Source organism: Armigeres subalbatus, chromosome 2 (assembly GCF_024139115.2).
Source record: "Armigeres subalbatus isolate Guangzhou_Male chromosome 2, GZ_Asu_2, whole genome shotgun sequence".
In the NCBI taxonomy this organism is placed as follows: Eukaryota; Metazoa; Arthropoda; class Insecta; order Diptera; family Culicidae; genus Armigeres; species Armigeres subalbatus.
The window spans coordinates 294842379-294868079 of record NC_085140.1 but is presented as its reverse complement, the minus strand read 5'-3'; the positions used below and the strand labels follow the sequence as shown (position 1 = coordinate 294868079).

General features: G+C 38.0%; 1 protein-coding gene across 4 annotated transcripts in view; it reads right to left on the bottom strand.

Moving 5' to 3' along the window:
• Positions 1-25701, bottom strand: part of LOC134212440 (Kv channel-interacting protein 4-like) — a 290551-nt gene that overhangs the window by 228992 nt on the left and 35858 nt on the right. For all 4 annotated transcript variants that reach the window (XR_009979275.1, XM_062690304.1, XM_062690305.1 and 1 more), the window contains exon 2: positions 8226-8713. The gene's annotated coding sequence lies outside the window, so the exon portion shown is untranslated. The remainder of the gene's footprint in view (positions 1-8225; positions 8714-25701) is intronic.

The following is a 25701-nucleotide window of genomic DNA, read 5'->3' as shown; positions in this document are numbered from 1 at the left end:
ATCATGTCCGATTGAGCTCAAATTTTGCATGGGGTCATATTTTGGGGTAATGAAACTTGTGAGCAACGTCGTTTTTTAAAATTCGAAAATGTCATTTTCATTGGCACCCTACTCTACAGGTATCAATAGCGAGAAGCAGCTGTCAAACGCTCCAAGCTTTCAAGAGAATACACGCGTGTAAGTTAGCAGACACGAACTGCACCAGCTAAAAGCCTTGTAAGTTGCATTAATATAACCTCTATACTGGCTTGGATCTCCAGTTATCCTTGCGAACAAAGGCGCAGAATCCGCTGATGGCGAGATCTATTCTTGATCCGATCTAGGGTGTTTTCGGGTGAGAAACATTCTCGACACACAGGGCATAGTGTATCCATTGACTTTGCCATACAAGATACATACTAATGCAAAGACGCGCACAGAAAGCTTTCAAATTTTCCATTTTGCGGATTCCAAAATGTTCTTCCGCAGCTGTCAAAGTTCTACCAAAAATCTTCAATACACTGAAACAAAAATTTATTATTTGGCGTTGTCATCGAATGCCATGCCAAACAGCAGAGAAAAAGTATGAAGTGTCAGCTGTGATAGTTTGAAAATTGAACCGGAAAGAGGACAGTTCTCTCTGGAACAGCAATAACTAAAGAAATGCTCATAGATTACTGAAAGTTGAAAAGCAGCCCAAGTTCCAGTTGGAATGTAGTGCTATGGAAGAAGAAGCTTACGATGCACTTACGAGATTAACTGATTCACCGAAACCGAGTGCTAAACTTTTAGCAAGTTTTCAATAGTAAATATTATCATACATAAATATTGTAACACACTTGAGTTGGTTTTTACGCGGATATGGGGCGCGCAAAGAAAAACAACGTAAAAAACCGCGTAAATCCCAAAATATGTCTGAATGAACCGCGGAAATCCCGACATTCGAGTGAAAAAAATCGCATAGAAAGATATGCCTGTAAAAATAACCACGTAAAATATGACTTCAGTGTACATCGAGTATGGAGCGTTGACTCTTCCTTGATCGAATGGTCCAAGAAAATTTAAAATCCATCGATAAACGGCTGAGATATTAACGATCAAAGTCTATCATATTTTCGTGATGTTTTTCGATTTTTGTGCAATCTTAAAGTGTACCCCAATATAGAAAAGACAGACGTAGTTCTATGTCAAAAAAAGAAGATCATCAATGTCCGCACCATCGTTATGATATTCAATATAATCAAGATGGAGAGATATGCGATGTTCACACTATTCATATGAGGTAGATCAGCTCCTAGGGACGTCATAATACCATTATTGACACTTTACGGTATTATTAAAATATCTACGACAATCCAAAATGTCCTCAAACTAAGATCTTAATATTCTAAATAATTAACACGAATATGCGATATCCCCATCATTTTTGCCTTTCTCATTTCTCTCCAAAATTGAACTTTTTATAGAAGTCTCGGAGACCCATGATGTTATATACCAATCGATTCAGCACGTCGAACTGAACAAATATCTGTCTGGCCGTGTATATGTGTGTGTATGTGTGTGTGCACACGAAAACCGAAAAACATTAGCCACTTTTTCATATAGTAATTCTTAACCGATTTTCTCGCAACAAGTTGCATTCGACAGGGAACAAAGCCTTGTTGATCACTATTGCATTTGATAACGATCGACCATTGCGTTCAAAATTTATTTAAAAACCATGATAATCCACCTAGTGCTGATGGTGCCTTTCTCGTGCAAAAAAAAAATACTAAAAAATATGAGTGGGTGCTTTTTAGCGTGTTTTGTGCATAGAAAACAGTGTTTTGACCATAACTTCTGATCCCATAGTCCAATCTGGCCAATTTTCAATAGCAAACAATGGGACAGGATTCTCAGCCGAATGGAACTTATTGCGAGTAATTTGGCCAATGCTAAGTTCTAAAAAGTGTGTCTACAAAGCTTTGTGCACATACACACATACACACACATACATACATACACACAAACAGACATCACCTCAATTCGTCGAACTGAGTCGATTGGTATATAACACTATGGGTCTCCGAGCCTTCTATCAAAAGTTTGGTTTTGGAGTGATCATATAGCCTTTACGTAGGGTATATGTTCCCTTTTCCATCTCAGCACATATATTCATCCCATTCTGCTCGTACTACATTTTAGCTAACGAAAACGCCCTATATTTGCACTGTTCTTTCTAAATGACCATTGCAACACATTCACAGAGATTTAATTTAGGTTTATTTCCCGAAAACAGTTAAAAACTATCTTTGATTTAATATAATTGCAGTAAAAAGTAAAACTCATGTAAGCTAAGGATGAAACTCTTACCTTTGAGCATGAGAATCGTCGCACTGGTGTATTCCTACTAACTGCAATACACTCACCGGCACTCAACTTTATCACTTAATTCTTCAAAGTATACAACACTGATGATTGAATATCACTACACATATTATTTTTATGTTTATAAATTAAATATTCCACTTATTCTAATACTGAAACTAGCTACAAAAGGCTAGGAAACAATGAGATGAATTATTTTCAGAACAACATAATGCTTGTCCACATTTTCATCTCTTCCCACCTCGTCCAAAACAACACAGTGGTACCAGTTTTATTAAAATAGAACTGCTTTAACCCGTTATCATTTTTATTTATACTTTGCGATTCAATCAATGAAACGTGTATAATAGTCTTTTGGATATCCCTGAATATTGGAAGAAACAATCATGAATTCTGTTTTGAATATTTCAAATAGAGTTGTTAAAAATATGATTCATACTTTATAAATACCATTACTTCTGCATATAACAGAATTTCGGAAGTTTGGCATCACAGCGGCTTCGATGCCAAAGAATCATGTACGCATGCGCTAACTGCCATGTGTGCGTACGTGGGTTGAACGATAGACATACCTGTACATTGCGTCACTTGTCTTGTTGTTGTCAATCCTCGCTTTGGAAAAAGACAAAACAAATCTATTGCAAATGTCATTCGCTGTATGAAGGAAGTTTTAAGTTTGGGTGTAAAGATAGGTCTATGCTAATCGGATATGGCTATGCTTGTGTAGAGCACAAAGATGATTTGAGATGGATATCGGTGCATCATTTTACATTCAAGTGAGATGGAAATTTTACGGTGAGATTAATATAGGTTTGAGTCAGTAACATTTTGGTGAAATAATTAGAATAATTGAAGAACGAAATAGATTGATTTAAACAACATGTATGACTTTTGGATAATGAGCAAGCCCATTGATGTTCATTCACGAATCAACAGGTGTACCATTGCCAAGTTGTTGCTGAAAGTTGCATCGATGCTTGCTAATGAGATGGATATAGGTACAGTTCCCCTATACTTAGTATACGAGAAAGGCAAAAATGGAATCGAACTATATAAGCGCCATATAAGGTTGGTGTCTTGGCTAAATGCGAGAAAGGCAGTATCACCACTCGGTGAATTAAGTTGATAAGAATCTAACAATTTCGCATATGCCCAGTTCTTATACAGGTTTTGGTAGATTCTTTTACAGAAATGTTAGAAAATCTAACATCCGCCGGTTGGGTGTACTTGATTTATCTAGACAAAAAAATTACTAGCTCAAATCGGATCTCGTCTCGAAAACAGACACCTTTGGCATGATTTGCTGTGCAGCAATGCATAATTCTGCTGAGCCATGAATGGCCTGGATAAACATCGCCGTATTATCTCTGTTCCTCAATTAACATCCCAAAATTCTCGAAAGTTTTACTAAAAATTTCAAAAATCATATTTCTGAGAACATGAAATCAAATTTCTCAGAAACTGACATAGATGTCAGTCACAATATAGAGTCGTATCACATACATACTAATAATGGTTTTAAAAATTTGTTTCATAACTACAAAATATGTGAGAGTTTAAATGTTAGCGGCTATGGGTCCTGTGCACTCTGAATGGTGGAAAGAGCCGATTTGGAAGATCTCCATCGTGAGCAATATACCAATTACCAAATTCGATTTCGGACGACTTACGAGAGTTAAAAATATTAAATGCATCTCAATTCAAAACATTTGTGGAACAAAGGAGATCAATAGGGTGTTTATTGTTTTGCAAATCCATTTTTTTTTCAATTTTTTTTTCTAAGTTGTACAAGAAAAGGTTGTAATATTAGATTAAATGCACAACTTTAATTTGAAACCACTCAGTGTACCTGAAGTCCCTGTTCAGACAAATCTTCATTTTTTACCCTTTTTCAGAAGTGTCTAAAATTTACCTTTGTATTCGTAACGCATTTGCGTTATAATCCATTCGAAACAATTTAATATTAACTCACGTTAATATGTAAATTATAAATGTTGCCAAAGCTAAAAGCTGCTGAGTCGAAGTACGTAATTTATTGGGAGCCCGATTTTTTTTAATGTAATCGACCATAATAGTTCGGTTTGGTAGAAGCCAAGTGAAAAGCGGTTTCCCGTTTTACATGTGGGACTCTAGGTGGATTAAACAAAATCTAGGGGGTACCTTAAGCTACACACTTAATTTGTGTTTACCGGGATCTTAGCAAAATGTTAAACTTTTACCGAGAATCGCACAGCCGTGCCCCAGCAACAGCGCCGTAGCGTGTGGTTGGCCGGGTTGGCCCCCGCCAAGGGCGCCTGGCCTTAGGGGGACGCCAAAATTCAGGATTCCGCTATAGGAAATGATGACAAATTATTCAAAAATTCTCTGGTTCAAAGTGATACAAATTTAACCTTTTATTACGATTCTCTCGGGGACTACATACATATATTACATAATCAATCGTTTGACGTATTTCCGGAAGGCCCTGTTCCGTCAATAACTGATACAGGTTGTTATCGAATGGTATCACTTTGTGTATGGTGTTGGAATGCAGGGAAATAATTTGTCAAGTTAGTGTCTAATCGTCATTTTAAAACGGGCAAAGTGGGTGGCAAAAGAATACGGTTATCAAAAATATGTGCTCCAGAGTCTTCGATGAAGAAAGGAATAAAGCGATCAGTCGAGGTACGAGATACTAAAAACCTACAGCCAACTCGCATCTTTGAAGTTTATTCCATTCCTCGTAAAACTAGGAATTTGATGATAAGTGGTAAATCAGCCCAAATAGTCAGTCCGATAGTTTGACTTTCGCGCGTGTGGTGATTGCGCCTTTTCGACGCCTCACGCCGATCGTCCCCGAGCTTGCCGGTACTTCTCGTATTCCTGAAGGTACTTTCTCGCCCGGGCCGACGGGCGGTACCACGCCACGAACGCCATTTTGTCATACGGAGTCCTGATCAGTGTTGTAAAATGTCATTTGCATTCATTTGCATATTTTTCCCAGAACTTTTTTCAGGAGTTAGCTATCAGCTCCTGAGGTATGGCGAACTTATAGCGCTTAAATGTGCCTACAACTTTGTCTAACAAGACATTGCTGTAAATATGTAATCTGAGGCGTAGGAGGCAAAATGTCATTCAAATGACATTCATGTCAAATGTCACGACATTTTGGAGAGTTTTGACTTTCCAGCTTCATATGTTATATTTAGAGTAATATACCCTTGAACAAAAATATAGCCCTACTCAAGCGTTATGATTACATCTAAAATTATGAAGTAAATTAGGGTTCTGAAGAAAGTTATGAACAAATTAGTCAAATGACATGCAGATGACATTTTACAAGCCTGGTCCTGATAACGACAACTATTGTTCGTCCCAGCTTTTCTCACGTATCGTGCCAACTAACGCCGTGTTATCGGCTCCCGTCAACGGATGAAAATTCCGGAATTTACCTCGGCCATAAGATCGTCGAGAAGTAACACCTCGTGGACGCCGCCGGGTCATTCGACGACCATCTGACCAACGACCATCAAGTTACACATCGCGCCGGTACCTAACGCCATCTGCGATAGTGCCACTGCTAACTGACCAAGCCATTGCCACTGCATCTCATCACCGCCCATACCGCTGAATAAACCATAAAGGTAAAGTGTAAAGAATAAAGTCCTTGGGACCTGGGAGAAAGGTTGCGCCCACCCTGGAAGCTGCCGTTGGTCAGACCATCAGCTTGGGGTCTAGGGAACTCCCGGTGTCATAACATTCAATGTATCAGAACGTCGGCATGCTCCTCTAATTTGGGAATGTCTTTTTCATTATTTACTTGATGGAAAAGAAAGTGGAAGGAAAAGGAAGGAACAGGAAATGCAAATGGAAAGGAGCATGAAACAAGCTTCTGGGGAAGGAGCCCCAGATAAGGACTTCAATAAGCCAAAGGCGAAACGTAAATCAAATGCATATAGTTTTTGTTCGCGACCTTAAAATGCAAACCGTTATCTAATAATAGATGTACGGAAGTACTAATAAGAAATTTGTGTGAATTTGAGATAAATTCGCTCATTTTATGCCGACAAACTATGCGATCGTTATAAACCTATACGATCGATAAACATTGATCTAAATAGAGCCCGTTGGTTATTTTGGCCATCAATGAATCCACTCCGGAATTGTTTCGTTCTTGATACGACTTGGAACAATCGCTATTCTCACAATCAACCAATTCACTCCAAAGTTGAAGTTCATTGAAAGATCAGTAGTTTTTGCAAACCAAGCCACTCCGAAATTGAATTTTTCGTCATCGAAAGGGCTAATGGCAATTCCGATGGTCATCCACTTCATATAAGGGTTCTTCTTGATGTAACTAGGTTCGATAGCAATCAAAATCGAATAGCAAGCAAAAATTGAGAGCTATTTTATTTTCCTAATTAAATCCTTTGTTGTCGTTAATCCACACAATACTGGATCTATTTTTTCACTTGCATTAGTTTATTAAAATCTTTCAGAAAATCGTTAAACTTCAGCGGATTTCTATAAATGTTCTGGTCTTTTAATAACCCTTACTTTCTACCTATTGGAACATATGCAGGTTATAGAGGCTTTAGGAATTCATAGAGCAAAAATTCATTAGACCCTCCTCGCAAAAAAAAAAATCTGTTTGCTCATAGCACGTTTTTAAACATCTGAGTAAGGGGCGCCTAATAAAGGTTTCACCAAGGGCGCTGGGAGTCCACGCTACGGCTCTGCCCAGCAAACATGTTTTTCGCCGAGATTTCTGTCAAAATTGCTGGTAATCAGAAAATAATTTGCCGGAAATCAGCTAAAAAACGCTATTTTTGCCGGAATATCATTTTTTTTTGCTGGCGCACGGCTGTGCGGAATTTTGCCGAGCTGCAGAAATAAAAAAGCATGCAACGGTCTGAAGGGGTACTACTCAAGTAAAAGGTTAAGGTCACTCCTGACGGAATCCAAGTTCCAAAGTGCTCGCGTTTTCGGGGGCACATCACTCGATTCAGAGGCGGCTCACAACTGTCATTTTTGTTGATTTAGCTTTGCTGCGTCGCAGCATGCGTGAAATAATAAAAATGACAGTTGTGCGTTTCTTCCGTATCGAGTGGTGTGCCCCCGAAAACGCGAGCACTTTTAATCTTGGATTCCGTCAGGAGTGACCTTAAGAGCCGCTGGGATAAAGAATCAAACGGAAATTATGTTTTGAATTATTGAATCCTAAACTATTTGTAAATTGGGTCATGGATTTGAGTTCCCTAAACTGAGTTTAATAAATTTATAGTTTTGAGTTTGCCAAACACCATACTTCAAACAATAAAGAGTATACTATGCTGTTTGCAAGAAACGCACAAAACTGTAAGATTTTTATTCAAATGTCGCATTAATTGTGCTTTTTATGTAATATCTGTATAATAAGCAAACAATGTTACATAAGAAGCTGGCAGTTTTGTAAATACGCTTCCATACAGATTACGTAAGGTTCTAGTACCGGGTTGTGAAAAAATCTGACACTCGCTGGTGGGTTGACCCATGAAAATAATTAAAAAGCTTCAATAAAACAGAATTGCATAAAATATTTATACAAGCATGTTCACCAATCGACTTGGATCTGAATATTCAAACATAGCTGTGCCTCACAATAAAGCCCAATACGGATTTAATTCCATCACGTTTATCGCTGCCGCCATCTAAGCTTCGAGAAAATCTCGCTTAACTTTTCAAAAGGACCTAAGTAACATTTTTTTCGTGAATTAATTTGAATAGCGCAATCAACAGAACAACATGAAAGGTTTCGATTGCAGTACTCAAATTAATTCATGAAAAAAATGTTACTTAGGACCTTTTGAAAAGTTAAGCGAGAAATGCTCAACCTAAACCGTTTATGTATGTATACCAACCTGGTCTTGCTGCTCTTCTGAGGGCTTCCTTCTTTCACGCGGATTCACTCGAGAGGCTTAACCTGAAGTGGTCGGCTGTCGTCGTCTTTGTGCGGCGTATTCTGCTTCCCCCACTTGGTCAAACCAATATCCTGGGTGTGCTTTTTCTATGTAAAGTTAATTTACTCCTTTTTTGCCTTCTTTCACTTTTCTGCTTTTGTCGTTCGCTCTTGTTACGCTTTATCTCACTGAATATTTATTAGCTTTCATGAACGCTTTCTCCCCGACACTTTTCACCGGTGAAAATTTCCTTCCTTCGCTCACTCGTTTTTTTTTTGCGCTTGATTCACTCACGTCCCCTTTTTTATGATATGAAGTACGACGAAATCGACTATATACGACCGAACGTACTACGTATGGCGAGGTGGGACAAAATCACTGCTCGAAGGACGTAACAATAACGGGCCACACTTTAGCACTGCAACCTGCTGGCTCACTTGGAGCTCTTTCTATACGGGCGACAAACGCAAACGAAAATATGGGTAGGGTGATTAAATTTTCATCCAGTTTGGATGCGGTGGCGACAGCGTCTATGAATGCTTTGGTAGAACGTCGTAAAAAATGGGACGGTCTTGGAGCAGGGATGGCTGTCGCTGTGGAGGATTAGCGGCGTTTCTAGTCTAGTTGTTTGAAGTTCGACATCGAACCACTCTTGTACGACACTTGGGACATAAGTTCGAAAGCTGATGATATTCTATGTATTTAATATTATTTTATATTTAATAATTTAATATAATACAATTAAACATAAGTGAAGGATTGTGCGTAGACAAACATACAGGTATAATTGCTTACGATAATAACTTTCTCCTGTTTCTGAATATAGAATCCCTGCTATTTTCCTACGCCATGAATCTTTCAAATCCTGAACTATAGTTATTATTATCGTTATTGAACAAGTAATAACAGAATACAATTATATTCACTGAATTTTGTTTTCAAACGATTTACTCAATCTAGTAATACAAGCGAAAAATTATTCAATTATTGTATAATAAAATTCTGTGCACTGTGTGTCGAGAAGTTAGATTTATTCTGTGTACTAACACCCGGTTCTAGAGTAAGAAATTATTTTACTTTTACAAATGTTTGATCTTCTAATAATAGCAACGCATTACCCAACTGGCATATTGGCGAATCGCAGGTTAGCATTCATAACGCCCTTCGACAGTTATCAGTTTCAAGGTTTTGTAGTGCTGTTTATACATTTGTACATCATGTAAGTATGTATTGCGAAACAAACACTCCAAGCACAAGAAAGTCAAGAAATAATCTTAGACAGAATCGGGATTCGAACTCTCAACTGATCTACTTTGTTGCCGGAAAACAGCTTAAGCTTGGAGTTCTTGATAAACAAAGTACCACGCGTCCGCTTTCTTACCGTTTGGTACACGCGTAGAAGCGTGTCGTGACGTGTTAGTGTCAACAAGCTGTTCTACCTCGCAACATTCATCTAAAAAAAAATCTGTATCTACGCCATCCTGTCTGTTATTTCAATGTTTGCATCTATCGTACATAATTAGTATGATTAGCATGATTACTAGTATGATTATACATCTTAGCCACGTCGCCTATTTTCTTTTATACAAAATTACGCTAATAATGAAAAAAATATGAAGAAAAAAGATTAATTGGAAAGAATACTAAAAGGTTTCTTGAAGTTTCTTTGACAATCCCTTTTCCTCTCTTATATTTTTGATAACAATTCGGGCTAGTGTTCCTATTGAATTGCTATACACCTTGGTGTCGTGGTGTGCCAGAGAGGCGAAAAAATTGAAAGTATAATCACCCGCCACCAACAGCTACCATCAAGAAATAACTTGCAAACGGGAATTTAATTAATTCTTACGAATGTGCCCTCTTATGTATAGGTTCGCTCCCGCCTGGAGGGTCGCATCTAACTGCAGAACAATAACCCGCAGATATTCAGATGAGAAAGGCCACAAGAGATAAAAAAACTCTGTTACACTTTGACATCTTGGAGTACAATCTTTACAATCTGGCTGGGTTGGGAGAAAAAGCGTTTTCTCGGAAAGGAGCACTTGTGTGCGAGCGTGTTCCGGGCTTTCCTTAAAATGAAAAAAAAAACTTTACGCGTACTGAACGTACGGCAGGGTGGTCTGATTAGGCATTAAGCGATTTGCAGATTCAAGCTTTCAGCAATGCCTCCCTAACTGTATAAGTAGATCCAACTGATCACTTTAAAACGATTTTGTTTCTACATGTGTTTGGTAATAACAGTTATTTTAACAGGCGTTGATCATTTCGCACAAATTCGTAGGCGGTACAAGCCTGGACTATTGTATGTGAAAAGCCTTACTACAATCGGTTACCACAGATATTGATTTGGGACTAATCACTATCTCTTAGATGCAAGTAATGCATTTTCCAATAGTCGAGATCTGTCCTGACCACATCCTTGCGAATACTAAGGAAGGAAAAGAATGGATGATTGGACACCTACTAAGCAAGACGTTTTGAAATGGTTAAATGTGGAAGGTTACAACGATAGGAATCGTTTTGGTGGAACGTGAAACACAGAAAGAATTAAGATAGAAATACAAAGTAGGAAATGGACGAGCTTGGATTTGAACCCACGATCTCGTGCTTATAAGGCAGACGCGGAAGCCACTAGCTCACACTGCTCATAAAAAATCTAATCGTGCTAGTATTACTAATCTAATATTACTGATAAATATTACCCAACTATGAATACCTTGAAAATGATTGCAAAAGAAGTTATTTAACCTTCCTAGTGCATTGGGGTCCATTTCGACCCAAGCACACCCAAAACAACGCTGTAACTTTGTAAAGCAACGAGATTTTGTTTTGAAAAATTCTGACTTTTCCTAACTTTTGGAAACTAAGATTCCCTGAGAAAATCAGCTTCCAGCGACATCTAGGAGAAGCGCCACAAAAAAAGTGACACTTTATGCATTGGGGTCCATTTGGACCCAAGATTTCATCACGATCATAAAAACTCAAATTTCAACCGATTTTCGATCTTTAGGCACCAAACGAAAGCGGTAGGTTCCAATAACAAGCTCATGGGGTGATTCATCCAAATTGGCCACTCTAGTCCGCGGGGAACCTGTACTAAAGAGGCACTGTTTGAGCTTCTCAATTTGGCACCAAATTTTCGAGTTTCGTGTTATGAAACATAAAATTGCTTGCAAATATGTGCTCTAATGATCCCAACCGTATTTTCCATATTGTATATGCCATTTCTGGGAAACTTTATCCCTCTAGCGGTCATAGGAAAGCTCTCTGGAAGATCCGGAACTTCCGTAAAATGGACAATTCCAAAAGTTCATCCCAGAACTTCGCGATTTTTCGTAACCATTCATTCTGGCGAATTGTGAGTGCAATCAATAGTGAAAGTCCTCTGTGGCCTACAAATGTCGCAGAAACAATCCTTCGGAAGATCTGGAACATTCGTAAAAGTGGACAATTTTCATACTTTCATACTTTCTTGAGAATTTCTGGAGGAATTCCCGGAGGAATTTTCGGAAGAAGTTCGGTGGAGTTCCCGGAGCAGCTCCCCGAGGAATTACTTGATGAACTTCTGGAGGGATTGGCGGAGGAACTCTCCGAACTCTCAGAAGAACTTCTAGAGGAATGCCTTTAGGAACTTTCCAAAGGATTACTTGATGAACTTCCGAACGCCGCCACGTAGCCGTCACTGGCTAATGATGATCTGTTACGCTAACTGTTGGATTTGACTTCTTTTACGGACATAGGCGTAACTAGAGTCCCGGTCTAGGGGGGGCATGGCCCTAGCTGGTGACAGATAATATTCTAAAGCAATATAGAGCAGTCAGGCATGGGCTGCCAAGGATTTTTTATGCCTTTGCGGTCCATTTGTCTTGTTGTTAACTTCACTCAATATGCGAAAAAATAAACTTATTTCTAGTAATGGTGTGCTATACAGTCGTGATTCGCTGGTTGGGCCACGACCTCGACCCAACTAACGAATTTGGTTTTTTAGTTGGGCCAACTGACAGCCATTTGAACACGTGTATTTCGACTTGAACATCACAAATGATGTCTATTGACACCCAATCCCGTTTTCCATATTTACATTGAGTTTTGACGTACGGTTGCTTTTTAGTTGGGCCATGACCCAACCAGCGGAGGCCCAAGTATTAAAATCCCAACCAGCGAATTCCGACTTTAGTCAATACGTGTCTAATTTTCACTTCCATTTTTATAATTTCTAAATCAGCTTTGCAATTTTTGGATCTCTTTATTTACGTTTGTATGATATGCGGAAAGCTTTGAAAATGTTTAAATGAAGCGGACGTACTTTCTTTCCAATTTCATGATCATTGTTATCCTGCTCCATATAAATAAAAAAGGAAGAAAAAAATTACATGGTGATACGGTGTGTCCATGAAAATCCTTAATTTAAGGTAAAAACAAAGATGATTTGTTGATATTGTGGTGTCCACAAACAATTCAGGCAATCTCAATCATTGTGAGATTTTAATAACCGTAATATTTTCATACTAAAGAGTTACGGCTCCGCAAAGCGTCATACACGATTAAGCCTACCAAGTAAAAAAAAACTAGTTAAAATATCCTAATATTTGCACAAAATTTTGAGATTCTGTGATTTTTTTTGTCAATTTGTTTTATAATTCTGGAAATATTTTAAATATTTTTGGAAAATTCATTGAGATCTGGAAGGTGTTATTGAAATATTGAATGAAAGACGCACGCTCACTTCGGTTTTCAACAAAAACTACACTATTCCATGAGAAATTCTTGTAAGTTTTCGTCAGAGTTTTAAATTTCTGTAATGAACCCTAAAATGAACAAATCTAGGAATCATTCAATTATTTTTTTAAATTATTTTATTAGTACGTTACTATTCATTCCACTAGCCTATAAAAACAACTATTCTTCCTTATTCCACAATTTTATATCTGTTCAGAACTACGTTCTGCATATCTCTACAGTAAGACTGGAAAAGGCATATATGATGTTAAATTACAAGAGGCCGAGTTGAGCAGTGAGCAGTGAAAGCAGTGAAATCTAAACATCTGCACTTGTCTTTCTACTTAAAACCTTATTTAGAATTTGATCAACTGTTTTGTGGCATACTTGAATAATTACTAATTTATTCTAATCTCTAATTACTACTTTGGGAAAGGTTAACTTAAGAATTATCGTTTGAACTATCTTTAGCTGGATTATGAGAACCAATAATTTGTGTAAACGACTATTATTCCTAAAATTGTGGTCGAGTAAGTTATAGCTTCGATTAAATCTAACTTTAGTTAGATGTCAGAACTTGAATGTATATTTTTGCAAACAATCTTGTTTTTCAACTTGGTTTAAATAATAAAATTGGATGTTATCATGCTTTGCAAACACTTAATTGATTATTGGCAAAGGAAGTGATTGGCAATAAAAATCTGACAAATCTATGGACTTGACATTCTGAACTGAAAAAAATATCAAAGAAGACATGGAATGAATGAGGAATGAGGAAATATGGCTGTGATATATCGAAGTTTACTATTTTGTAATTTTTCAAATTTTCTGGGGGGGCACAAGTGGGGCACAAGGAATTTTTATTATTGATAAGAAAATTATTTTAAGCTATCAGTGGAATGTCGTTACTTGTCATCAGACGAGTTTGTACAATTCCATTCAGTTCAGCCAATTTGCCAAGATGAATGTTTACCAAAAAATCGCGAAGCTTTGGGATGAACTTTTGGATCTGGCCATTTAACGGATATTCCGGATCTTTCGGAGAACCATTTCTGGGGCATTTGTAGGTCACAGAAGACATTTACTAATGATTGCACCCACAATTGGCCAGAACGAATGATTACGAAAAATCATCAGAGCACATATTTTCAAGCAATTTTATAGATTTATAACACGAACTCGAAAATGTAGTGCCAAATTGAGAAGCTCAAACAGTACCTCCTCAGTACAGGTTTCCCGGCGACTAGAGATTTGAATGAATTACCCCATGAGCTTGTTCTAGGAACCTACAGCTTTCGTTTACTACTGAAATACTATTACTGAAATATCGGCAAAAATCATGTTTGCTGAATCTCGGCGATGCCCATCTAGGAAAAATTATCAGAAAATGCTGAGATCCCGGCAAAAAGTGTGTAGCTTTTGAGCCCATTGTGTGATCGGGCCAACTTTGAATAGGAAACAATGGGATTCCCTGACGAATGCAACTTGCGTGTATCGGTTAAGAATTAGTGCTTAAACATAGCGTAAGTTTTTTTCGCACCTACGTGTCCGCAAACAGGCCCTATTAAAGCAGCCGTATGCCGCGCAAAGGGTCCGCATACTGATCACGGCGATCAATATCGGACAAATATTGGGCTTTAAGTCGAGCTATTATGTTTGCTGACTTAACCCTTTCAGGCCCAAATTTTTCTAAGCGGTATTAGCCAGTAACTTTGACAAGTTCCATTTATTTTCATGATTAATAATGGAGACATGGCAAAACAAGTTGAAAAATATTGTTTTGGGATGTACTAGATCATCCAAACTGTCCTTGAGATCAGAACTTGCAGTCTACAGTTACCATGCGAGCTTTTTTCGTCACTCTAAGCTTGGATTTGTATTCAACCATATCCATAACATATTCCTAAAGATCAAGATACATGATCAGATTGTTTTGAGATCTTGGTCATCCTAACCGTCCGTGAGTCCAGAACGTGCGATCTGCAACCAAGACTCTAGCTTTTTTCGTCATTCCAAGCTTGAATATCTATTCAAACATGTTGGTTTAAGATGGTTTTAAGATATCCTGGGTCACCTAAACTGTCCTTGAGTTCAGAACGTGCGTAACACTAGCTTTTCTCACCACTAGAAGCTTGGATGTGTATTCAACCATGTCCATAACATACTCCAGAAAACCAGGAGACATGGTAAGATGGTTTTTGGATATATCGGGTAATCCGAACCGTCCTTGAGTTCAGAACATGCGATCTGCAGCCACCACTCTGTCGTATTCCAGTCGAAATTGGCTGGTATAAACCGCAATTGAATAGCAGTGCGACATTCCGTTCGAAAAGTCGACAACGTACTGAAGTTCTATTTTTCACCAAACAGTATCCAGTCACGTAACCTAGCAACTTACCAAAAATCCAACTACCTTCGATTGCGATGTTTGAACCCAGCCCGAAACAAAAGTATTAGAGTACAAGGTGGACGAAGACATGCGGTGCATGGGATTCTTCCAATTTTATCTATGATTCTTCTGTCATCCCATAAATATCAAATAATAAAATCAGCATCTCGAATAGACATAACAACTATTTCGTTTATTAATTCAACATTAGCTCTGAATACTACACACTCTAGCTTTTTTCGTCGCTTCAACCATATCCATTTAATATATTCATGAAGATCAGGGGACAAGGTCAGATTTTTTTAGGATATCCTGGGCTATTGAAACCATCATTGAGTTCAGAACTTGTGATCTACAGCCACGAAACTAGCTTTTTTCGGCGCTAAAAGCTTGGATGTCCATAACATATTCCAGATGACCAGGAAGACCATGATAAGATGGTTTTGGGGCATCCTGGGTTATCCAAACCATCCTTGAGTTAAGAACTTACGATCTACAGCCACCACTCTAACTTTTTTCGTCGCTTCAAGCTAGATATGTATTCTTTATAATACATTCCTGGAGATGGTAAGATAGTTCTGTGATATCCTGGGTTCTCAAAACTATCCTTGAGTCCAGTACATGCGATCTACAGCCACAACAGTAGATTTTCCAGGTAACTGTGAGCATTTAAAAAATCCGTAAGTGCGACTCTGTCACAATGCACACATGTTTTATACAGTTATATGTATATTCATATTGCCGAAAAGGCGAAATATAGTGCTAATAGTTACTTGAGGTTTCCGTCACTCAAAGCTCCAATATATTGGCACTAACATTTCAAAATGGCGAATCTGCTTTTGAAATCAAAAGCTTCTCACGTCGCTGGTAGGCTAAGTTGTGCCCATCCACGCAATCTAGCGCCATTCAATGAAAGAAGAGGGTTCGCTGCTTCCATCAGTGGAGTTGGATTGCGTGGGTGCTCAAATTAGCCCACCAGCGACGTGAGCAGCTCTTCCCAACACACATTGGAGCTGGGTGAAGTACTTATATGACCAAAAATAGACTTCTTCAGCTAAAAAACTAGCTTATTCAGCTAAAATTGTTTGTTGGGTTGTTTACAAAAGTAATTTCGCCATTTTGAAACTGTGTATAATATACATACATATAGCCAAATATTTCTTAGCAGCTATTGATATGAAGTCCCGAATAAAAGTATAGTTTTGATGAGCCAGAATATCCAGAACTATCTTACGATGTCTGTAGATTTCCAGGAGACGCAATGAAGTTGAATACGTATCAAAAGTTTGAGTAATGAAAAACCACTGCTACAACTGTTGTCTGCACCTCGTGGATAGTTTGGATGACACTTCCAGGAGATGTAATGGGTGTGGTCGAACTCGTATCAAAATTTTGTGTAAGGAAAAAAGCTACTGTCAACTCTTGATCGCAAGTCACGAACTCAAAAACAGTTTGGATTACTCAGACTATCCCAAAACAATCTAGCAATATTTTCTACCTTCCAATAGATCTGATGAACAAGTTTGACCATATTTCGAGATATTGAGAGACAAGGAACGTTACTTTGAAAGCTTAAGATCGTAGATTCTATGCTAAAAGTTTGAATGACCTACAATATTCCCAAACTGTGTCTGTTAACCTTCTTGTTAAAACTACAATATTTTCTGTTTGAATCAACAAAATAATTGTCATTTCAACAATATTTTTAATATATATTCATTCTTTTTTCATTGTTTACAGAGGATTTATGGTAATAACGATACCAGGCAGCATAGATCGACACCGATAATCATGAAGGACGTGTGTTTTGGGATGAAAATTCATTACAGTGTATTTATTATAGGCGGTATTCATATTTTGTTAAATAATTATCAAGGTAGAATCAAATCAATTGCTGTATACTGCAAGGATATATTATTGTTTATTACATTGATTGTAAAAATGTAATTTTGGTGAAAACAAGTTATTACAGTCCCTTCCCGATTTTGGCAACACGACCGGATTTTAATGTTGCCAAAATGGGGATGTTGCCAAAAACGGGAAAAAAATTTCATACAAAATTTCATTTTTTTTTTTGTTTGCATGATTGAAGCTAAATTATTAGAATATGTACTAAGAAGTATGTTTAGTGTGTTTGAGTGATGTACATGCTTCATAATTGACATTTTTGCGATATTATTCATAACTCGGAGATTGTAGTTCAAACAAAATTGAAACAAACTCAAGAATGGTAATCAACCGATAATGTACCTAATTAGCCAATTTCATAATACAAATTCAATAATAAATAATGTTTGAAATTAACAATAGCGTCGGCCACGGCCTTACAAAAATTGTAGTGATTTAAAAACGTTTCTATTGTAGTCCATTGAAGTACTGACTTCAATCTGACATCTCATATAAATTTAAGTCCACTAAAAATGCTTGTTTTTATCATAATTCACTATATAAATCAAATCGCGATCCGCCGGATGACTAAATGTGCTACAAATTTCTGATTCTTATATAATGAATTTTGATGGAGGCAAACTTTCTTGTGGTCGGTGTGATTAAGAGTAAAGTTCAGTGCACAATTTTCGCTGACGTTATGAAAAAAATTAACGTAACGCATAAGTCGTTCCATTGTTTTAGAAGCGTATCCAATGTAGTGTGAGTATGGGTTAACTACACTCGACTCACTAAAACCAAATCCCTTTGCACTAGTCGGTCTCCTAGCACTCAACCCAGGAATATTTCAGGCAGCAATGATTGATCCATGAGCACTGCAGGTCATCGCACTCCAGTTCTCCATGCACTGCTTTCATTATTATAACTTTGAAAAGATGGAAGAATCCTACATCAGACTGGAGAGGGAAGCAAGGCAGATCGGACTAGTGATTAGCACGTTGAAGACGAAGTAGACTTAAGAGGAGACAACGGCTGTTCACCACGAGCTTGTATCAATGGCGACAAAATCAAGGTGGATGGAGAATTCGTGTACTTGGGCACAGCAGACAAATTCGGAGACGCAACGTGGCAGGAAAGGGTACGTACTTTGGACTCCAAAAACAATCCGATCGAATAGAGTTCGCCGCCGTACCAAACAGACTTCCTCATTAAACAGGTGGCGGTAATCCTCGTTGGACACGAGATCTGGACAATGCTTGTGGAGGACCAACGCGTACTTGGAGTAAAAATGGTTCTCTACAACGATCCGACAAGCACAAGAAGGCGAGGTGTGAAGCGATCAGGTAGAAGACGATTTACGGACCCTCCGTAGACTGCGTGACTGGTAACATGCAGCAGTGGACGGAGACGACTGTTATGTACCGCAGAGGCCACTTCGGCCTTAGGCTGAATAATACTAATTAAACCACATGTGACGCATCACTCGCCTATCGAAGCAGCTAGAATTACACCAGCAATCTCATGGGAACTTCATAGGAGGTACTCCACTTCTGATACTTCGCCATCACAAACAGAACACTCGAGAGCAAGCATTGGAAGTGTGGGTGAAGTGAGCATTATTCTATTGCAATTTATGCTACATCCATAGCTAATAAGTTAACTGCCTCGCTCAGATGGATGCCAAACAACGAGTATGAGCGATCGTTGCTGTGATAAACAATGAACAACATCGTCTAACGAGCCAAGCCGTATCCAATTTCAAAGATCTTAGGAAGCTCATATCTTGCCCCGCGGCAGAGCATCAAGTTGGCTTAGATTAACCCGATTTTTTCTTATGATCTGATTTAAGTCAGTGCCAGCTCGAGAGCCTTACGGTTACATGTTACCAAAATCTTACCATTACTGTTGAACTGTTGGCTAACATGCTGGAATCAAAAGGCTCGTTATGCAATTGACACATCAGGAAACTAGAAAAAGCCAACAGTGTTCTGATATTATTCGCTAGACAAATTTACGTCAATTTTAAACAATAAGACTGTTTGAAATGAAATTGTTGCTTATTTTCTATACGGAAATGCAGCAGAAAGACGGATAAAATGATAAAATGACAGTTTCTCGACTGATACCAGAAAAGAGACGCATAATGAGCAGAACCACTTGATGGCTATACAGCGTATTTAGAAAATTGAATGTGCCAATCACTAGCAATTAAACCTACTGGGGTTCCTTGTTCCTGGATCACTCATGCAGTATTGGTTCCATTGTGATGTAAACAGCGGGCTTCGCCTTATAGGTGTTGTACTATGTACAACGGTGTGAGTCAGCCAAAAAATACGACATTCTACGGTGGACTGGTTAGATTAGGGTAGTGTGAATAGGGACAAGGAAAACGTGAATAAAAAGAGCAGAAAAATTTCAATAGACATTGTTTGCAATGAGCGGTGATACGATTGGTGGTTCATTATTTCAGTGAAAGTGCCCACCAAAGTGCCAAAGTGCCAAAGTGCCCATAATACGCATATAAACCTTAATGACATTCACTTTTGATTTTGTTTATCCTATTACATATTAATAAGAAGATTTTAGCTCTAAAAAACAATAAAAAAAATATTTTCCGGGTTGTTGCCAAAATCGGGAAGAAAATGTTGCCAAAAACGGGTGTTGCCAAAATCGGGGGTAGACAAAAACGGGTGTTGCCAAAATCGGGATGGGACTGTATTTCAACAATTATTGTTGTTAAATTGATTACGTTTGTGTAATTGAATCAAAGGCATATTGATGATTGTTTCAACAATAATATTGTTGAAACAACAATCATGCAGCTCAAACCATGATTGTAGAAACAACAATATTCTGGATTGATTCAATATGAAAATATTATTAGCCCTGAGCTAACAATATTATTGTTGAATTCAAACCGTAATATTGTTGATTCTACAATATATTTTTTTGTGTGTATAATTGAATGGATATTGAAGCTTTGAATAACGAAAAGAGCTTCTAAGCAGCTGTAGATCTCAAGTGTGAAACTCAAGAACAGTTTGGATGACGTAGACCTGTTGACCTACCAGGAGATGTAACGAATATAATTGTATGCGTATCGAAACCTTGAGTACCAAAAAGAGCTTCTAAGCAGCTTTGGATCTCAAGTCTCGAATTCATGGACAGTTTAAGTATAATTGAATGCTTATTGAAGCTTTTAGTACTGAAAAACACTGTTCTTGTAGTTCGAATGTAGTGTAGATCTCAAGTTCCGTACTCAAGGACAGAATGGATTGCCCACAATATATAAAAACTATCTTACGATTTCTTTTGACCACTCACGAGATGTAATGAATATAATTGAATGCATGTTGAAACTTTCAGTACTGAAAAAATATTTTCTTGCAGCTGTAGATCTTAAATCTCGAGTTCAAGGACAGTTTGAATCACCCAGAATATCTCAAAACTATCTTACGATATCCGTAGAACTCCTACTGGGAGGTGTTACAGATATATTATTGAAGTTTTGAGTACCGAAATAGGCTTCTCAGCAGTTGTACACCCCAAGTCCTGAACTCAAGAATAGTTTGAATAACCCAGAATATCCCAGAACTACCTTGCGGTGCTTTAATCACCTTCTATAAAATGTAATGAACACGGTTGAATACTCAAATAAACTTTGAGTAACGAGGAAAGGCTTTTTTGCTGCTGTATATTTCAATTCCTGAACTCAAGGATAGTTTGGATGGCTTAGGACGTCCAAGGAAGTTAAAAATAGTTTATTGTACATCACATTTTCTCTACGGATACGTTTAAATAAAAATATTATTTTGAAAAAGTACAATCCGTTGCCAATATACCTAATATTTTCTCTTTCCTAACTTCACCGTGTTCATGACGATCTGCGTTGTCGTAGGGCCTTGATCACCCATGCCTGATATTTTTTCCCTGATACGGGTAATGGCCGCCAACTTGCCTGTGGATACTTTCCGATTTCAAGTTTGTGGAGGTCATCTGCACCCACTGATCCAAACATGCTGACCAATATTGTAACAAAATGGTGGTGATGCAATGGATCAACACCTTCTTATTTACTACATTAGTCAGGTTGCTTGACACAGTGAATGCATTTGACCTCCACAAGCGTCAAATCAGAAACTACTCACAGGAACGTTGGCGGCCGTTACCGCTCGCGGGAAGCTGGGACCTTCCTTAGTCGTGCGGTAAGATGCGCGTAGATTGATAAAATTATCATCGTGTTAGCCTCATGATATACAAATACAAAACTGGTAACTTGGGCTAGAAACCTCGCAGTTAATAACTATGGAAGTGCTTAATGAGTACTATGCTGCGTAGCGGCAATGTCCCACTGGGGGATGTGATGCCAATAAGAAGATGATCCATTGCATAACCACGTTTTGACGTAGGACTACGTCTGTCTTTTCAATATTGGGGTACACTTTGTGATTGCGAAAATCTAAGACCGTCACGAAAATATGATAGACTTTGAACTTTAATATCTCAGCCGTTTTTCGATGAATTTTCAATATTTTTGGACCATTCGATCAAAGATGAGTCAACGCTTCATTGTATTGTTCTAAAACTAAAGATTTCCCACTAATAATTATTGAAAATGGGCAAACAGTTATAAATTATAAAACAATAAATCCGGTACATACATCGCAAGACAGACATCAAAATGAAGCAACTTGCGGGGTTGCATCTTATCCTCAGTTCGAACAAGATTTTACGTAGAACGGACACAGTAGCACGAAGGCGCTGGTAGCATTTTCAACGGAAAACCATCGCATTGGTGATGGACGTCATTCAACCTCAATGAAGCAGCATTTTATGCGAAGAAAAACAGTAACAGCATGAAGTGAAATTTCAACGCAAGGGTCCGACAAGCGTTTGGTTGCAGTTAGTTATTGGAAAAGCGCATCGAGGAAAGAAAATTAGTTCTTCTCAGGAACAGCATTTTCTGGACAGAAAGGGTTGATTGCAAAAATGGGCTGTTTCGGTGGCATCGGCGTTTGGCGTGGTAGCTTAGTTCCTGTTAGTGATTTCATGCATTCTCATCACCCTCCAACGCGCGCCTGTGGTTCTGCTTCCGAAGGCCTTAGTAGAACCATTCTGGCTGATTTGGTTGCAGCAACTCCAACGTGACTCAATTTAGTCGCATACTAATTACAGAAACTTGTTTATGAAAAATGTGCTACTCGGGGGCAACTTCCTGTCGTCGCCAAACGATTAATTTTTGCACTTTGAAAAAAAATCATTTCGGATTAACCTTCGTTTGTATAAAATGGTGACCCGGAAAAAAAAATCGATTTCATTTCCAATTACTAACAGAAACAAAACCAAAGAATCTTGCCAGAAAATTTCGCTTTCCGCCGACGACAGCCAAATCAACGAAAACGCCACCTTAGTGGAAAACCTCGTTTAGCTGCATTAGTGGCGCATTATTATTTTTTATAATCATTCCAGAATCGTCAATGTAGTTTAAACGGATAAATTCGAAAACTTAAGCCGAATAGTCTGTTTGTCTGAGTGAAGATTTTTAGTCCTGAAAAGGACTGTAATTAATTCTTGAAGTTCCTCTCACTTTGCCACCGGTGCCATAAAAAAACGAAACACGTACGCTTCCATCGCGGGCGGAAACCGAACCTTGCAAAAAAAACATATATTTGGTTTTGGTTTTGCGCCACTTCCGATTCTGCTTATTTTTCCTGTATTTCGGACATTTTTAAGGATGGTGGCTTCTAGGATTCTGATGTCTTCCACTGAAATCCAGACGAGTGGCTTTAGCGGCGATGAGTCTTGTTGATCCGTTTTCCAAGGTTGGAGACTCTAATCTAACTGGGAACTACTATTCGGCTTCTTGATTCGGTTGACATCCAACCAGTTTGCTCAATGTTTATAAAGAGACACAAATCATGATGACAAATACCATCCATTTCGTATAGGGGGAGATCATGATCGCTATTTGAAATTTGACTAATATTGACCATCTCGACATAATCAGAATGCATTCGATTGATTTTAATATTGTTGATTCAAACCTTCTAAAATAAGGCGAAACATGAAATTTTTTAACATTTTTGTTCAATTTCAAATTTTGTACAAAGTTTACAACATGAGGATCTGATATTCCATGCAGGTAAAGGACTTTTCAATAGCTTTCTTTTGTACTACATTAGATGATGGAGGGATCTCTGCAAGTGTTGTTTTTAGAAGTGTCCGGTATTGGAAGGTGTCCGGCGCTGGGGGATCTCCCCCTAGATACGTGGTTCTACGTCACCTTTGCATACAACCCGATTGTGCTGCATATGCTGATATCATGAACTTGCTTAAAATCGGCGCACGGTGGCTTAAGGTCACTCCTGACGGAATCCAAATTCCAAAGTGCTCGCGTTTTCGGGGGCACATCACTCGATTCAGAGGCGGCACACAACTGTCATTTTTGTTGATTTAGCTTTGCTGCGTCGCAGCATGCGTGAAATAATAAAAATGACATTTGTGCCTTGCTTCCGTATCGAGTGGTGTGCCCCCGAAAACGCGAGCACTTTTAATCTTGGATTCCGTCAGGAGTGACCTTAAATCGTGTTTTAGCTCGTTTATTTAAGGATAATCCTCACAGAATCCATATTTAAAAGTACTCGCGTTTTCAAGGGCACACCATTCGATACGGAAGGAACGCACAATTGTTATCTTCTATATAATAAAAATGAGTTGAGATTTCCTTCCTGACGATTTAACTCGCGAACGGGTTGACCGATTGTACGTATGCACAAAAAGTTGGTGAATTTAACGAGCAAATGTAAAATATCATTAGAATACTATTTTACAGCTGTTGAGGAAAACAAAACAAACGCACGGAAATTGATCTAGAGTGTGGTGCTGCAAAAAGGTATATGGGTCATTCCGCGCCAAGTGACCGAGCACGTGCAATTAACCTATTTAAAAATAATGAAAAATACCTAGCACATATTAATTTTGGTCCATTATTTTGAATAACCATATGACCATGGTGATTGAACCGCCCCTTCGACCAGAAACCCCTCCCTGTTTTTGGAGATTTTTAAAAACATGCTATTTTCAAATATCGATATCTCAGCCCCCGATAAAGCTACAAGAAAATTTAATACCAGTTTTCCGCTTGAAATTTGATGAAGTTTTTAGAAAAAATACTTTGAATGCTAAGCAGTGTTGCCAACTATATTATTTTTCTCACAAAATAATAAAAAAGCATTTTTCTCAAAATACGTATATTTTTTTCTTCGATTTCTCAACGGATTTGAGCTTAACAGACTTTTTCCAGTCCGAAACACTTATCGATACAAAGTAAAATGCGCCGTTGCTGAGATATGGCTGCTTTAGTGAAACTTATTTGTGTCATTCCGCGCCAAGGGACCGAGAAAAAGTGAAAACTTGCAGGTGAATACTATGAATTCCAACCAAAATAGGTGTATCTACTTACTTTGGGCCCACATTTCGAAAAACCATTTGATCCGACCGTTTGAGCCGCCCCTCCGGCCACACACTCCTCCCCGTTTTTGAAGATTTTAAAAAACATGCCATTTTCGATAATCGATATCTCCGCCCCTGATAAAGCTACTAAAAATCGTCAGTACCAGTTTTCCGCTTGAAATTTTGTGAAGATTTTATAAAAAATATTTCAGATGCAAAGCAGTGTTGCCAACCACATTATTTTTATAAAAAAAATAAAAAATAGCATTTTTCTCAAAATACGTATATTTTTTTTAAATTTCTCAGCGGATTTGAGTTTATCAGGCAATTTCTCGTCAAAAACACTTATCGACGCCCAGGGCAGTCGCGGGATAATCATTGATGTGCCGCGAAAGACAACTCTTGATTCATACTTGAGTCCCTTTTTTGGCCTAAAAATGTATACCAGCTTTTAGATTTGAATCTTATAAGTAATGATTAGATTTGGAATACTAATAAACGAATGACTAAAGAACAACAAATTTTAAGAAGTAATTAGCTTTCTTTAGGTATCCAAAACAGGTGAAAATATGAATGCTGAACTGTGCTGGTCGTCAAAATCCATGTCCAATCCAAAAACAATACAAATTCAATTGAAAAAAACTATTTGAAATCCAAATCGTATCTGAAGCAAATTCAAACCAAAGCAAATCAGAATCCAGTCAAATCATATACAAATCCAATTCAAGTCAGATCCAAATTCAATCAAAATCTGATCCAATTCAGATGCAAATCTAATCCAATCCAAAGCTGATCCAAATTCAATCCAATGCAAAACTAATCCAAATCGTTTGAAATTCAATCCAAATCTAATCTAAAACCAATCCAAATCCAATCAATGAAGGAATATAAAGTAATTTATTATGATTCGCTCAATATAACTCACTTTTTATAAAATTTCTAAAAATCAATTCATTTTGCACCTTGTGGGTTGCAAACAATATTGGATTC